Genomic DNA, 12,879 nt, shown 5'->3' with positions numbered 1-12,879 from the left:
ATTTTTTCTCATATATTGTCCTAATTTTCTGCATATTGAAGTTTTTTTTTTTATTGTTTAATGGAATTTACAGCGGCAATGAATTTAAACAGATTTTAACATTTTTGGCCCACAGAAATTGAAGAACTTAATTCATCAGCTTCTTTCAAACAGCTGCTAAACGTGTGACCAGAACTGATCAGTGACTGCCATCTAGCGCTGCAATGCACAAACTCATAAAAACATTTTTACACATTTTTAAATTAAAGTTTAAAGTTAAAAAAAAAATGAATTTGTCACATTATTGCGTATAAATGTGAAGATTTTGTTTTGAAATATTATCCTGAATATTTATGATTAATATTTATGATTAATAGACTTTCACCTTTTTATCATGCACCTATACATGATAAACATATTTTGCACAAATGCGTAATGAGAGTCTGAAGGCAAAGTACAAACCGTGTTTATTTCTGAAAAAAACATTTATTTTCTTAATTAGTTATAGAACAACGAGGGATATATAATAAATTTTAATAATATCAATTTTATTTTGTAGAAATATCCTCTTATTCTTTTGTATTCAATTTTTAATGAGCCATCATTTTATAACTATCATAATCATTTTTAAATAAAGAATATAGAACAATACAAGTAAACACAGCAGCGCCATCTATCATAAATATCTACAAAAACAATAAAATAAATAGCAGCACCATCTGCCATAAATTTCTATAAAACAATAATAATAAAATAATTACATTAGCGCCATCTGCCATAAATTTCTAAAAAGAAATAATAAAATAATTACATTAGCGCCATCTGCAATAAATTTCTAAAAAAAAAATAATTAAATAAATACTTGTAATGCATTAGCACCATATAAGATGAATCATATTAATGGTGGATTATTGAAATTCCTTTTCCCAATGAACAGGTTTCTGAAAGGTATGAAAATCATTCATTCTTGGCACGCGATGTTAATTGACTGATGTCTGCTAGCACCACCACCACACATTAAATGATTGGTTATCACAGTTTCGTTTCATCCGACTAACTTGTCAGTTTATTACAGAGCTGCCGATGATGAAATGTGCAAGGTTAATCAAGCTGTTGGAGCTGGAAACAGTAATAGTGTCGTTAATATTAGGGTAAGCAAACTAACCACTCCGTATACTGTGGGATTTGGAACCAATTAATTAGCATACACGGCAACGTTACTTATTGCAGCAGACGCAGCAAAGGGAAGCGTTCAATTAGCTGTCATCGATCTTCTAATTAATATCCCGCATCACCCCGATAAGAAGGATTTTCGCGTACCAAATAGGCTGTAATGGGTGATTGGCTGCAGCGCTCGGCTAAGTCTCACCTCCACTTCCCCAAGCATGGAGTCTTTGGCAAGCAACGGGCTCATCGGACACAAATGAAGTCGATTACACACCCTTAGGAATACCGTGGCTTAGGGCGTAATACATGGCAACTTAATCCTTCGCTCTTAGTGAGACTTGAGCAGGGACATGGACTTCGTGTTTAAGAGTAAACACGAAGCAAAGCCGCGTATTATAAAAACCTGTCTATTTGATCTTTAATTCTATCATGGAGGTAAATATAACTGTTATCCTGACTCAGCGTGTGGAAAAGGCCTGAGTCCGAGTGCCGTCAACATCGGTGGAATATGGTTTTTCTTCTTTTACTCCATGTTCCAGCAATCAACGACTCGCTGGCTAAAAGAAAATTTCCTACAGTCTTAAGCCCTATTTGAATTTATGATCCCAGTTCTGTCTTCTGTCCTGCAGCCACCCAGTAAATCATCTTAGAATCTTTCCAGTAACTCCAACCTGTTCTAGGACCGAGCCAAATGTCGAAATTGTACCCTACATGAAGCTTATGAACAACTATGCCAAAATCACCTACTAGGTTAGTTAAACATGATTTTCCCTTAACAAAACCATATTTTGTATCCTTGAAAATGCCATATCTATCTAAATGGCCCCGATTTTCACTCTTAATCATTGCCTCTAGGATTTTCCCTACCACTGAACTCAGATTAACTGGTCTGTAGTTACCAACTTCACCCTTAAAATCGCCTTTACATATTAGCGATACTTGTGGTACTTCTCCGATCCAAAGGAACCTCCATGAGTCCAAAGATGCCCTCATAATTAAACTCAGTAGTTCAATACGCTCTTTGGCGATCTCCCTCAAAATTACCGGGTATATACCATGAACTCTGGAAATCTTACTTGCTTTTATGCTCGAAAGTTTTTCTAATAAACAAGCATCTGTAATTACGAAATCACTAATTTCACACGATTCAGTCTCACTTACACAGCCTCTTCTTAACATGAAAGGTCTTTCCTCAGCGAAGACCGGACCAATGCAAACTACTTATTCGATTCATCCGCAATATCAGCTATGTTATCTAAGACTTTCACAACCAGTGAAGAAAGGTCCGATCTGATTAGCTTTCTTCTTTGTCGTATTCACATATATGAAAAATTCTTTGTCGCCAATGCTTTGCTCTCTTAGCCAACGCTTTCTTATATGCAGCCTTGGCCTCCCTAACAACCCTAACCTTATTTGTGATACCATTACAGATCAACTTGAACCTGTTGTAAGATTCAGTACTTTTCATCGCTCTGTAACTACCTCATGCTATCTTTTTTCTGCTCTATTTGACCAGCTACCTCCGCAGTCACCCATTTCGGCATCCTTCTCCTGCAATATTTTCTTAAATGCATGTATGGGTTCATCAACAGGACTTGTTGAGGAGGCCTCTGTCCCCCAGTGGACTGATAATGGCTGCAGATTTATTTATTTTTGTTCATGGCTTATGTGATTTTTGCTTTAAAACGATTCCATAATTCAAATGTATTCGCTCTCACTCAGCAATCCGCCCAATTAATAGATGCCATATAGCGTCTTAAACTATCAAAGTCCCTCTTCTGAAGTTAAAACTCGTGCCTTTAACTACTGCAACATCTTTCCTCATCTTCCAACTGACGATTGAGTGATCGGTTTCTGTACTTTAAGCCCTGTGATGTCCTTTGATTCTTTAGTAATGATCAGGTCAAGAATATTCTCACTCTAGTACTTTCTCTAACATGCTGGTACAGTACAGGTATCTCAATGTTCTCCTTTAGACTCCCTTCTGTTCTTATACACTCACTGACATTGAAACGTTAGAAGCCTTTACCAATTGGTGTTAACAGATAATTAAACATACAGTATGCAAATATAAATTGTGACATGGTATGATTACAAGTTACTGGTTATCAGATAAATACTGTACAATTTCCTGGGGCTTCATAGTCGATCCGGTCATCCATCCGGAAGATAGGCGATCTTTCCAATTGTTGGAAAGGTGTTATTGTTGGAGCACGTTTAGCAAGACCAGAAACTGAGAAAACAAAGGAAACCACTGGTGGGTTGATTTACAATTAATAGATTCGGTTCGAAGAACATTCCCAAGCTTTCCGACATCTACCCTGGTCGCCTAATTCTCCACATGTTAATGTAATTGAGAATGTCAGGGATATGTTGGAAAGGGTTTGTATTCGCAGTTCTGTACCGGATAAAGTAAAGCAGCTGAAAAAAATCCTAATGGAAGAATAGTCAAATCTGGAGCTAGACTTCCTCAGACACCTAGTAGAATCCATCCCATTACGTGTACGAGATGTTCTAATTCACAGAGATCGGAGTACTATTGAATATGTCTTACTACGAATGCCTTCAACTGTTCTAAGATCTTTTCAACAGAAAGAAATCAGAAGAACCTTGAACCAAGAACTATAAAAATAACCAATTACACCATAGAGTGTAATTGGTTAGAGGCCGTGTGAATTTGGTGGAGAAAGTGGAATTCATAATTAATGCATTATTTAAAATCTTTAGGTTTCAAGAAAAACATTGCAAATCCTATCTTCATCGACTTCTTACCAGACATTCCATTATAAATGCGTGATTTACCAAATTGCTGGGTATTAAGATACACGGTCTGGATTTGTTTTCTGTATGCCTCATGGATGTAGATCAGGGATGGTACTGACAGCCATTCAAACGCTGATTTCAGATCTAGGAATTTGATGTCCAATTAGGAATTGTGGTGAGGACACGCTGAATTATAAATATCTCCTGAAGATCAGCAGATATTGGTCGTTTGCAAAGCGCTGTATGTAGGTAGGGAGTTCAATTCTTAAAGCAATGATGGGTCAAGAGTGGTCTAATGGCTTCTCAAAAATTTTAAGGAAGCTGCAACTTATAAAGATTGGTCTACAATTATCTGGTTTTATTGGCTTCTTTACTTTTGATATTGGTTTGACAAGTTATTGACAAGTTTGTTTGTTTTTTTCTTTTCCTTTATAGATTGGTGCAATCAATCAAACTGTATCTTGCTGATGGAACCAAAATTTTCGAAGAAAAAGTCCATGTAGGAATGAAAGAAAACTGCTACTTTTTTTTATTGCCAAAGAATTTGAGAACAACAGTTTTGAAATTTCAAAAACAGTTAATAGTTACTGCTAAATACGGCGGTGTTCTTTTATTCTGTACCCCTCTCTCTAACTTGCAAATTCCTCTGACCACTCGTGGAATGTAAACTGCGAGACTGCATGTCTTAACTTTCTTAATAGAGACACAGAGAAAATGCATTTTTTGAGTTGAACAATAGATAATTAGAAGGTGATTGCCAAGTTCCTTAAGGAGCTTTGTAATCTAAACTAAGATTCCATTATGAATTTTCACAACATTCACAAATGGGTACAGAAAAATCCTCGTGTTTTCCTCATCTCAGCAGCAGTGGTTTCATTGGAAAATTTAAGTTGGTATTATTGGTGACTGCTTGATTGGTCCAATTTTCCTGCCACCTTCGGTCAATGCCCAAAATTACGGCCATCAGGAGGCAGTATACTGTCTCTGTAAATTCGATTTGCTGGATGAAACACCAGAATTTTCGAAAATAAAAAAACTATGCAATCCTCGCCTGAGATCGAGTTGACTGAGATCACTGTGAAAAAAAAAGCCCATAAAAATGTATCGTTTACCGTCTATACAATCAAGTCCACAGACGAATTTTTCAATACCTTGCAATGATAAACAAGAGGCTTGTCACAGACATTATTCCAGGTATGACAGCAGCTAGGACTTGCTAGCTGGTGGTCTAAAATTCTGATGAAAGTGATATTCATGTCCCGCATGCGATTTGGGTGGATGGAATTTCGGTGGATGGAATTACATTCCACTTTCCAGTTTTAGAAACCTTGCCTTGCACAAACACCTTCAACGTCTCGAATATCCACTACCAATTCTTTAAATGCTAATCTCCAGGTAATTCTCCAGTGGGGCAAAGATAACTTAGTTCATTTCAGTCCTTCTAAAACTCAGTCCTGCCTTTTTATCTCGCAAAACGGATTCTTCTGCTCCTTTGCTTATCTTCGACGACACTCAGATTTCTAGACAAGATCAGATATCTCTAAAGGGATTGCCCTGACTTCAAATCTCTCTTGGCATAGGCACATCACAAATATTACTTCCTCTGCATCAAAGAAACTGGGTTTTCGTTTTAGCTATCGGCGTTGCTTTTCTTCTAAACAGCTACTCACAAATCTGAAATTCGCTCTGCTACGAATATCCCTCCCACATTGGTGGTATCCCAAAAACCTCTCTCAAACAACTTGACTCCATTCAAAAGAAGGCGATCAGGTCATGACCATCTCTAATAACTTATCTCCATTCTTTGTGGAGAGACTTTGCAAGAGATGGATCATTTCCTAAAAGTATCATACAGAATTTCATTGGATATTCAAATCCAATTGTCAACAAGTATCTTCTGTACCGTCAACCCATGAACAGGTCTAAGTATTATAGGCTGTAATACCTTTCGTGTTTAGGATTTTCATTAAAATATATAAAAAAAAAACAAAAGCCAAAATATCGAGTGGCTGCCTTTTCTATACACTTATCTCCAAAAGTTATGGAAGGCGCATTTTTATAAATATCTGATAGCAAAATAATACTTTGCTTACACATCTATAAATGAATAGCTGATGAAACCAATCAAAGACAATGGAAATCATTCGACTTTGGTACCAAAAGGTTAAACAAAGATTAATAAAGTGCATCATCATTGCCGAACAGACATTTTGTCTGAAACAGTGGAAAAGTGCAACCACCTTAACCTTTTTTCATAGTGTATACATGTTGACTTCACTTAAATTGAGAACAAGTTGGCTAGCAGCAAGAAAAACAGATTTCAGAAAAGAAAACAGTATTTGTTATCGATCCCAGCCACGTTCCTGATAATGCAAATATTCGGTTATTAAGTAGACTGCTTATTCATGTCTTTGGATGCTGCCAATTTGGACTAATAATTTGTCCTCCTGAGGCGTGTCCAATCTTCTCAATGAAATAACATCCAGCCGCTGTGAATCGGGTTGATAATCTACTTGTTATCGGTAACAAGTAGGTTATATGCATCATTAGGTCTTCACATGCATCATTAGGTTCAAAAAGCTGAGAGCAGTTCTTTCACCAAAGATATATTTTTCGAATTCTTCGATAACACATGGAGACTATTGAAGGTTTGTGTGGAAGTCGTTGAAAACGCACAGAGAGACTACCAAATAAAGCTTGGACATGGAACCAATCTAAAACTATAAGTTTACACCGTATTTTAAGATTGAGTTCAACGTCTTTAAAGGCAGCAGCTTGTAAAGATATCCCCGATGACCTTTCATCTTTAATCATCTTGGAGGAAGTCTTTATATCTCTCGCTAGAAGTTCAGCATCCCGACAGGCATTCTCCATTAATTGACAGTTGTCTGTCTGACATTACGTTATGTTTTATACCCCTCCGAACTATCCTAGACGGGTAATAAATTCCAGATATCGCTCACGAGTAGTTGCCCGACAATCTTGTACAGCTGGTATTTGAACTTCACGTGCACCGTTTGAAGAAATCATTGGAAAAAGTATTCAGTTTCATTATATAAAAACGAAGTAGCCAATACCTTTATATGTTAATCCTTGAAAGAGAAGAAATACCACGTGATCATCTAAGAAATGATTGGACACGAAAGAGGCTGAGGTTGGCATCATTCCAATCAGTAGACTACCACTAGAGGTGTTTATGCATTAAAATATCGACTAAGAAAATAGATATTTTCTCCGATGGGCTGTTGGGAACTGGAAGCCCATGGGGGCATCGACAGTGTGCCCCTTTGGTTCGGTCTGACACTCAACGGGCTGGTCCTGTTACAGATTTATATGGGAAATCGCCGGATGGGTTTTAATTATCTTCATTCGAAGTCATTTTCTCTTCTGTCATTCCCCCATACTCCTTTCACTCTTCTACTTCTCAATTTTTGGCTAAATTCCAATTTTTTTAATATATTTTTTAAATCGGTAAGCAAAATGAAGCGGAAGTTATTAAAGAAATTAGGTTACAGACATCAAAAGTGTGATCTGCCCCCCGAGGGGGAGCTTCAGGCTTTAATCTGCTGATTTTAAGCAATTCTGTCATCAATCACTGCATGATTCTCTTGTCAGACACTAAATTTATTATTCATCTGCCAAATTTTTGTTGCCTAATGTCTAACCCATTTTCTGCTAATAGACATACCAAACATAATGGTTTTTATAACTAATAATCCTGTCCGAAACAGCCTCTCTTTTTCCTTCTTCTATTAATAATGTTCTCTTACATCCTTTTCACACTTCTCTAGGGTCTAAGACGTGTGAATAAACTGACATCTTTAGCACCAAAATGGCTGATAAATACGCGAGCTAAGAAACCACGAAGATCACGTCTCTAAAGATCCATCTTACCATGAAACGAATAAATTAATTAATTTATATAATTTTATTTAATTATTTAAATTATTTTGCGTCTTTTAAAGACGTACGCTACTTTTATATCAATAAACTTCTTAAATTATTAATAATTATTGTTTATTATAGGTGGCGCTATGATCGTTGAAGCGACCAGTCTTTCTCGAGTTTCCCATTTTACATCTGACCCATAAATAGAAAATAATAATAAAAATCGTGAGCTAGTTGACACTCCAAACACCAGATGGCAGTCGAGTTGTGTTGACGTCATTTACAAGACAAATATGGAGTGGAGAATTTGAAATTAACAATTAGAGACTTGAAATATACTAATTCACAATCTAGTTCATATTTCAAACACCAGATGGCACAAATCGTGTTCCCCGATCGAGTATAATGCATTATTTTCTCTAATTAAAGATAATTTATCAATTTATAATGGAAATTTTCGGAAATTTTCAATTTAGGATTTTTGTTGAATGAAGTTTACAGCCGGTAGAAGATAAAAAGATAAACCGGGATGAAAAAAGCTTGAATAAAAAGTAAGAGTACCTCATCACCGGTGTCCAGACCATAACAGGACTAAAAACAAGTGAACTATCTTACCTTCGACTATCGACATAGCAACGACATACTCTTACCTAGCTACAGTAATTCGAATCGACAAGCGTTCCCTTGTACATTGTGCGTTACATCCGTAGCCGGCCCCACTTTTAATGCAATGTCTTCCTGGGAACTTGCCAGAGACAACCATAATAAAAGCTATTCACGGGAGCAACATCAAAAATGATTAAAATCTTTTCAGAGTCCGAACAAAAATCCATTTTCCCCTTCCCTCTGTGCTTGTTAACGCAAACAAGCACCTGACAACATTGGCCCAGCGCGTGCTCTTATTACATATGCCTAAATACCTTTTCGCATTTTAAATTAAATCTTCATTTCAAGCGTATGTCTAAGGTTGAGTGGGAGAGACAAGAGCATGTGATGCTCCAGCGGATAGAGAGAGAGAGGGGAGGGGAAAAAAATAGAGAAAGAAGTAGATTGCCTCGCTAAAAGGGACTAAATGGTAGGGCTGTAAAGCCTCGTGTTGTTTTTAAAGGAAATGAAAGGTCGAGCTGTCCTTGAAAACAATAGCGTTGTTAACCACCCCAGTTGTAAGCTGGAAAATTAAAGTTTAGGATTAAAGTTCGAATTCAGAATATATAATTTTTTTTTCCAATTATTCTAGGGGGTTGTTTATCCCTTTGATTCCTTTCCCCTTCAGCGTACCCTCCTGTTCCTCACCATAGTCTAAACTATAAAAATATATATACAATTTTTTTAATTTCTGGGGGCGTGTGGCTTTTGCCCCTGTATTTATCTCCTTTCTGTACACCTCCCTGAATGAATATTTAAACTAAACATTAAACATCAAAAATAAAAGAAAATCTTAATGCAGATTCGAAACGCAGCATACTTAGCTTCGAACACGCACGCTGCTACAACCTGACTCATTTTCTTTTCTATTAGACTGTTTAGCATTTTTTTTTTCGCCAAGGCGACTTAGGCTACGAAGTGCGGGTATTTCACTTCTGTAAACTGCGTGCGTTCTAAGGATGGAATTTGTCTGTTTGAACCTCTAATAACCTTTGAATAATCCCTCTGCGTCTAATGAATACTAACCTAAAAGGTTCGCTGACCTAATTTTTGGCATTATTTCACTTTTCTGACAATCATCTGTACTCTCAGGGGCGGGTAAACATTATTTAAGCGCCCAGACACAAAAATGAAAATTCTGCCTCCTCTAAACATGAAAAGATCTATGTTTAATCTTACAAGATTCCAATGAACACAACCTTGGCTTTCCTATCTTAACAAAAGATCTCTCTCCAAGGTATCATGACCCACTTTGGGAACCAGTGATGCAGACGACCCTCTAAGATGAATGACACTCTGGTTAGCGCAGGAGCACAGTAGTACACGCGATTAAGCTGACTAGTTCGAGCTCTACGATAATGATTGTATTGTTATCAAAATTATAAACATCTCTGACTTTGTGGTAGAACCAAATGGGCCCACAAAATAGCCATCCTCCGGTTACTTTGCCACAGGATGACCGATACATTCCCATTAACGCCATTCACATCAAAATATACCAATTTCTGTTGTCTTCTCTATTTTAGGGGTGGCACATTTACCTGCACTTCGAAAAAAAAAAACTGGAGTACTCGGTAAAAATCGCACTCCATTCGTTGCGTCTAATAATTTAAAGCACTCCATCACATTAAAACACGAGCGACAATGGAAGTGGTAAGCAAAATTCACTAGTGCATTGAAAAGGTGCTCTGGGATGCGAGTTTATACAACTTTGATTTCCTATCTCCATCCTCAGGTCGTTGCCATGGTTACTTGGCTCTGACAATAAGCAGGTGCTACAAAAGCTTCGTTCAGCTTCCTGCATGATTAAGTCGATTACTGGCTGCTTATCTCTATCATCTGCTGGAGTTAGCTTCCTTTTCGACCACTTTTCGCCTCCTTTTGTTTTTTTTTATTTATTTATTTTTTTATTATTATTTTCTTTACTGCTAAACAAAATAAACAGATAACTTAATCGGAAAATTCCGAAAATTTCCAGTAAGATCATTAACATTTCAAGTTAATTAAAACAATTTCTTGGAAAAACTTTTTTTTTCCAACTATTGTTCATTTCTGTAACACATTTTCCTCTTTTGTTTTTTATTGTTAGAACAATCCATCTTTTATAATAAACGATTACATTTTTGCTTGTAACAAAAAAAAAACAACTTCAATATCTCATCGTGTTTCTTACATTTAAAACGGCAGTCAGGGCAAATCAGGACTCGCGCATCTATCAAAACCAAAAGAACGTGCAGCAGACGAAAGAAAACTTCCTGAACAATACTTCTTAAACAATGCTTCTAGAAAACACGTGCCACATTGTTCTAGAGAACGTGCGCGTTTACTGAAATGAACACTTTCTTAACAATACAATCCGAACAATTCGATTATCGAACGTGCACCATTTTGAAATGGTGCACCATTGTTACCTCATGAACGTGCACCATTGTTACCTCATAACTGTCAAGAGGATGAAATTTACTACTTTTTTCTCTTTTTTTTTATTCTAGATTGAAAAAGACTTATTTTTATTGTTAAAATCGTAACAAGTTTTCCAATTTTTGTATTATTGAATTTATACATTCGTACGTTTCGAGTTTATATAAAACCGACCAAAATATAATTGTCAATCTGTTGAGGATGTTGAGAATTTTCTTAATTTTTTTTTTTTTTTCTGGTGTTATACTGGCAACCGGATTGAACATTTCTTAAGGAGCAAAGAATATCAGTTTTATCCCAAGGTGGAAAAAAGAAAACTTGGAAAGAGAAGAAAAAAAAGAGTTGCATCAGGCTCTCAATCCCAATAGAGAAACATAAGACCCGGATGTGGGATAGTTGGAGGTAAACAGTACCATGACAGACTTCAACTGTGTTACAGACACAGCCGACTAAGATCAATAAGAGATTTTCCGCCTGCCGACAGTAGTAACAAGCGTACTCGGACGAAATGGGTGCCAAAAAGGTGGGGGCGGGGGAGGGGGGAAGAAGAAAAGAAAAGAAAAAGAAAAGAAAAATGGAAAAAAAGAGGAAAAGTTTACAATAAAAATTTTTGTCCATAAGAGAAAATGCGCAACTGGCTTGTTCATAGAACGAGGGCTGTTTACGTGTACAATGTCATTCATTCGCACGTAGATGAATCTGCGCGAGAACTGTGATGTGTAGGTGTGGGGTGGGAGGGGGACAGGCGCAGAGGTGCAGTGGATGTTTGAATGCATTTCCTGCGCTTTCAAAAGCTCCACGAGTGGCTACTAACACATACGTGTGAAATTTTAGAAAAGTAAATCTTTGTCCATTTGACAACACGGATTAAATGTATCTGGATAAGAAGTTCCCTATTTCTACAGACATTGGTACTACACAAAAGTATTTGGCACTTACGGTCCCTTTTATACAATGTCAATAAGTTTTGTTTGATTTATTATTAAGAAAATATTATGTTTTCTTTAATACTATGAGCTATTCCTTGAGATTCTGTAATTTCGGTGTGCGTGTTAAACTATTACTTAATTTATATAATTATTAATAAATTACTGATGAGGATGTGAGTGGGGTTGATTTAAAGCACCCCTAGTCGAAAACAGAAGTTTCTGGTAGTGTTCATATTTAATGGATACCCAGGAACGAAAATACTGCATAAAAAAATTAGTTCCCCTAATAGCCACCAGGGGAACAGCGATCAAGTGCAGCAAACATACCCTTGTAAGCACTGGGAGCTTAAAAGCAACGTATCAGACGTTTCCTTTCTTGGTGCACTGGTGTATACGATTATTCAAAGTCTGAAAACAATACAATAAATTTCCCTGGCGGTGGCTTTGGGAACTACTTATTATTTTATTTTATTATAAATTATTATTTAATATTTATTCTTTTATTATTTTATTTTTAGTATTTTATCAAATATTAAGTTTATCTGCCCTGTATTTATGAACTAGGAGTGGAGACTATTAATTTTTCAGTCACCTATCCATCCCAAGTACATAAATACAATAAATAAAAATAGTCAAAATGAGAAGCCAAAAAAAACACGTTTAAAATTTTGAAGTGTTTAATTAAAAATACAAGTTAACAAAATTGTTAAATAAAATAAATTTAAATTTAATAAAATTATAGATTTAAAAGATAAAACGAAATAGATATAAATATAATAAAATGCAATGAATAATATATGCTTAAAAAATAAATTTGATTGTAAATAAATTTAATAAACATAAAATTTTAAATAAATCCAAAATAATAGAATGTAACAAATATATATTTTTAAAAATTGAATAAATATAAAATGGATTTAAATAAATATAAAATAATTTTAATAATTATTTTAATAATAATACAAAATAATTATTAAAATTAATAATTATTTTGTATTTATTTAAATGCATCTGATATTTATTCAATTTTTAAAACATTTATTACTTATTACATTTTTATTATGTTTAAATAATTAACCATTTTAAA

This window comes from Mastigoproctus giganteus, chromosome 4, assembly GCF_048544385.1.
Source record: "Mastigoproctus giganteus isolate SK-2022 chromosome 4, ASM4854438v1, whole genome shotgun sequence".
Taxonomy (NCBI): domain Eukaryota; kingdom Metazoa; phylum Arthropoda; class Arachnida; order Uropygi; family Thelyphonidae; genus Mastigoproctus; species Mastigoproctus giganteus.
This window is presented reverse-complemented; position numbering follows the sequence as displayed.